General features: G+C 43.5%; 1 long non-coding RNA gene across 1 annotated transcript; it reads left to right on the forward strand.

Annotated features, from left to right (window-relative positions):
• LOC107312236 (uncharacterized) lies at window positions 1–4,746 on the forward strand. Its single transcript, XR_014944929.1, has 2 exons — window positions 1–1,255; window positions 4,053–4,746. It is a non-coding gene; the product is annotated as an uncharacterized LOC107312236 (long non-coding RNA).
• Window positions 4,747–5,079: the final 333 nt, after the last annotated feature.

Consider the following 5,079-nt stretch of genomic DNA (forward strand, 5'->3'; position numbering starts at 1 on the left):
CAAGGTGGGCTTACAGGAGCATCCAAGTATTTGAAAATCCATGTTAATGTTCTGCCTCATAGCACAGTTGTTTTTCGTTAAATATTCTTTCCTAAGGTAGCACTGATGAGGGGAAAAGGGATTCTCCAGTGTTGCTTGTAATTAAATACAGTGACATGCACAGCTCTTGCAAAATGCAATCCCAGTCCTTTAATCTAGTCTGGCCTTAAACCTGTTTTAGTGGAAATCAATGAAAGCCAAAACAAGCAGCGACTAATTAACAGCATCTAACACAACTATGTTGGTGTGCTTCATCAGAGACTCTTGTGGCCCCAGACCTCAGCAGGGACTGCTGATGTTCTCCCAGCTGTCCTTGTGCATGTCTTTGTTGTCCTACCAGCTGTGCCCATCTACTTGCACGTGTGATTATCCAGCAGCCTAATGTGGTCACAGTGAGCTGGTTTAGAGGGGGGGAAAAAAAAACACATGCCAGAACACTAGTATACTAATTATGTTTGTTTAAGCTAATGCTACTTCATCACTTGACTAAACCACTTTGGGGACTGCTGACATGCTCTCATGCCAATGGATTGGAGGCAATGGTCATCTTCACAAGGGTAAAGGAAGGATTGAGGGTGATGTTCATGGAGGTGGCTATAGCTGGACCAAGAGACAGAGAGACTGGGGACTTCTCCCCAGTCTGGCTGTGTCACTGGGATCTGTGAGCAGCATGGACAGAAGCAGCTTTGCTTCTTGATGCCTGCTGCCATGGGTGCAGATTGCTGCTGGTGTCTGCCAGCTCTGATGTAATGAGGCAGGATTTGACCTTCCTACCGCCTGCTCCGCTCACTGAGGGAGCGGCAGAAGTAATCTGATGAGCAGCTGGGACTGGTAATCTGCTGTCAGAGCTATTAGAGCCAGAAGAGGACAATTCTAAATCTCTTTAAAAGCTGGTTGTAGAAAACCTGAGTGTTTATCCCTTTCTATGTATTTGTCAATATCTAAGCCTTCTTTCCTCACCTCACCAGCTCTCCTGTGTCTGTACTCAAGCCAAATGTTTCTTGTTTACAGAAAATGCCATTGTCCTACCTTGGTTTGGAAGAAGGAATGAGAGGATTAATGTGTGGATGCTCCTCCCGGAGACGAGCAGTTTCCCAGCCAAAGAAACTCTCCAGCTCTTTCTGCTGTGACTGCCAGGCTTCATTCTGCTTTAGACATTCAGAGATGTATAGACCTGAACATCTCTCTTAATGAGGCCCTCACATTTGTGCCTTTTGTAAGTGTGCTTTCTGTTACTCATGTGTGTCTTGAGGAGAATCCAGATGCTGCTCTGCCTTTGTTTTTGGACGAATCAGTCTTTTCCACTGTTTGAATAAATATAAATGTGCCCTATGCACATTTGCTTTGGGAAGCTGCTGTGGGGTTATCTGAGCAGAACAGCCATGCCATTACTGCTTTATCTAGGAGTGAGATTTAAAAACAGGATTTGGGTAATAAATACAGGCTTTGTGCTAGTTATTAAAGCAAATAGAGTAGCAAAGATAAGCCTGCTGCATTTATTCATGGATAAGAAGGTAATACAGAGGAACCCAGCAGTACTTTGTCAGAGGATTCTGCTCCTTTTGAGGGTAATGCTTAATTGTGATTGCCTTGAGGGACCCAGGCCACATCTGTGAGGTGCTTCACAGAAATGGAAGAAGGTTTGTGGCATCTTTGAACTGCAGTCAGGAGCTCAGACTCAAGCTGCTACTACATGATGATTGGCCACTCTTTATCCACTGGTATAGAATCATAGAATTGCACGGTTGGAAAGAACCTACAAGATCATCTAGTCCTGGTATCTGCTTCAGTGTTTGCTTTTAGCCGTGGCAAATGTAGGTTAATTCAGATTAGAAGTCTAGAATTGCCCCCACATTTCCCAGAAGCTTGGAGTGCACACACTGCCCGTCTCTCAGTTTAGATAGATCAGTGGCAAGTCCATGGCCATAATGTTTGGTTTAAGGTGAGAAATGACAGGTCAATCTAACAAAAAAGTGGTGCAAGACAGAACTTGATGTGATGGGAGTTAGAAGCTTCACAGGGTAATCTATGTATGCCTGAAACATCATAAAATCCTTAGAGTTGGAAGGCACCCCTGAGGGCCATCTAGTCCAACTCCCCTGCAGTGAACAGGGACACCACAGCTAGATCAGGTTGCTGAGGGCCTAATCCAGCCTTGCATTGAAAGCCTCCAGGGATGAAGCATGAACCACATCTCTGGGCAACCTGTTCCAGTGCTTCACTGTAAAAGACAGGTCCACGTCTTTCTGTACTGGGGACTCCACATCTGGATGCAGTGCTCCACATGAGACCTCACCAATGCAGAGTAGAGGGGCAGGATCACCTCTGTTTGAAATTCCAAGATTTCTAAGAAAAATGCTAATCTGAAGTCTGAAAAGTATAAAGTGTTACAGATCATTTGTATGGCAATTCCTGTGATCTCCTTTGTGGCAGCACCTTGGGGCTCTGTCATAAGCATCATTGTGTGAGATGCTGTATAAGCAAAGAACAGAAAGAAGGCCTTGAAGTGAAGGTATCAATGTGAAGATGAGCTTACTCTGCAGAGATAAGGAGAATGTGAGATGTGCTTGGTAGTCTTTTGTATTTCATGCAGATGCTGAAATAAGCAGTGCTTCGTTGCTGGCATAGAAACTGTGAGCTGTCAGTCATTATTTGATTTAGTGCTTCTTTCAAAGGTTCATTTTAACACTCACATGCATATGTATATTTTTGCTAAAGTGGGCTGTTAAACTGATATTCTTAAGGTCAACAATTTGAGTTTAATAAGACAGAGCACTGTAAAAGAAAAGCGCTTAACTGAAACAGTATTTTCTTTCTATGCTTTTATGTCCCAAGTCCCAGTAACTCAAGTCTGCTCAGTTTCATCTTATTAAAAAATCAAGGGGGGAGAATCAGCATGAAAGAGCTCTCCCTTGCTTGGGAAGCAGAGGTAAAGGTTGTTTTGGAAAGTCAACCTTTGAAATTCTGTCTTGGATTGAAATTTCCTCTTATGGCCAAAACAAGTTCAGAGCATTGTCTAAACTTATTATAGACTGCCTTATCTTTGGTCTCAACTCTTTCTACAGTACTTCCATTGGAGGGAAGATTAGTAAAGTAGGATAGTTATAACAGCAACGGTGAGATGGTTTTGGCAAAAGACATAGTCTGAGTACTTTGTGCTTCTGAGAGCAGCTGCCCTGATCCCTCTAAGTACACAAAATGCTTGAGGGATATTCAGCCTTTGGCTTTGATGGAAACAGCTGGGAAGATGTGTAGAAAAAACAACCAGGATGTCTGGGATGAGTGTTCCCTGAATGCCTCCTCCAAAGGGCAGGCATGAGGGGGGAAGGACACCTCTTCTCTGCTGCCATTACCACCTGCTGCTTTGTATACTTCAGTCCTACCTAGAGGTATCCCCATAGGCCTGTCAAAGGTTGTTTTTTTGGTCTCTCTTCTGGCAATTTCAATGCCTTTACTATGTATTTTAATAAGCTAAAGTTTGGCTGGAGGGAGAGAGATGTTTGAAGATGGTTTCTGAAAGTAGAGAATGGCCCCTCTTGCACAGCATGGTCAAAGGAGCAAAAGGACAGATATGGCCACAGATTGCAGGGGAACACAACATAGTACTGCTTCTGTTGCTGTCTCATGTCCTTCTAGAGGGATGTGAGCCAAAAAGCTTTGCTTTGGGTTCTCATGAACTCTGAAGGTGTGAAGAGTTTGAGGTACTTTGGTACCTGTAATGAAGGAGTCTGAATAATTAATGCAAGTTCCTCTGTTGCCTTCAGCTAATCATCTTGTTGCTGCCAGCTGATGCTGGAGATCAGATGTAAATAAGATGAAACACTAGCTGGATTTATTTATTTGGATAGATCAGTTCTGTTAGAAGTCAGCATATTACACTGACCTGTTGCTGGTTAGCATTTGCCTTTCCTGCATTTCAATGTGTTGCTGCTTAGGGCTGTTTAATTGATCTCTAGTTGCTATTCAGTGTTTATGTATCATTCATTTATGCCTATTAAAAATGTTTCTCACAGCTAAAGTATTGGCAGGCTGGGGAACAGGGCTGGGATGAAAAGAGAAAATGATGGAAGAAAACATGGATGCCAAGCATGTAAGTCCTTTTCTGCAGTGAAGATGGAAAGCTGCTTTTTCACTCTTTTTTTAGTGCTGTTCATCAAGTTGAAATGAAGGACTGGAAGCAGAGAAAAGAACAACTGAAATGAAGAAATGCTTTCACGTAATTGCAGTTTGACCTCGTGCCAGTGGAGCTCACTCATGAACTAGTGGATTGTCTGAAATGACTTCCCTGAATCACTGGAATCATATCTAAAATGGCAGCTTGATTTTCTTCTTTGTACTTCGCCTGTTGTCAGCTTTCCTTGGACTCTGCGGCTAAGCCTTAGTGCTGTGGCTGTGTGTGCATGACAGTCCTGCTGCCATCACTAAGGTGCCCAGGGTTAGTTGGGATGGATTCAGACTTTCTGTTACCTAAAAGCACAACAGACATAGGATGAGGCATGCTCCTGTGACTGATGCCACAGTGGGATTTGTGTGAAGAGTGGCTGGGGCTCTGGTTTGTGGAGAAACTAGTTGGGAGCGAGGTGTAGAAAAACCAATTGGAGACACAGAAGGTCATTTCAGTGTTCTTTGCTCATTCTCCCAATCCAAAAGCAGGGAGAAATCGGTGAAAATGGGAGATAATAAATAAAACAGGAGTGGGGAAAGTTATTTGTTAGCTCTGTTTACTGTCTGTCTGTGAGACTTCACTGAGGCTGGGATCAGTACAGTCTAAACTAACAAATAACCACACAGGTATTGAAAGCCCTGGTTTCAGGGCAGACAAAGGTGATATGGAGTGGTATATCTTATTTCATAGAAAATGTCAGCAAGGCCAGATGCTTCCCACTGCACACACTGTCTGACAGGCACTGCTCTGAGTTGGCTCTTAAATCTGTGTGTGATCCCTCAAGGCATTTTTAAACCCACAGGAAGCAGGGCAATTGTCTGGGGGCTTATTTTGTGAGCTGGATGAATGAAAGATTTCTGTGGTGCCAGATCCCT

The sequence above is a fragment of the Coturnix japonica genome, chromosome 3 (genome assembly GCF_054131305.1).
Source record: "Coturnix japonica strain WE chromosome 3, WE-NBRP24, whole genome shotgun sequence".
NCBI lineage: Eukaryota > Metazoa > Chordata > Aves > Galliformes > Phasianidae > Coturnix > Coturnix japonica.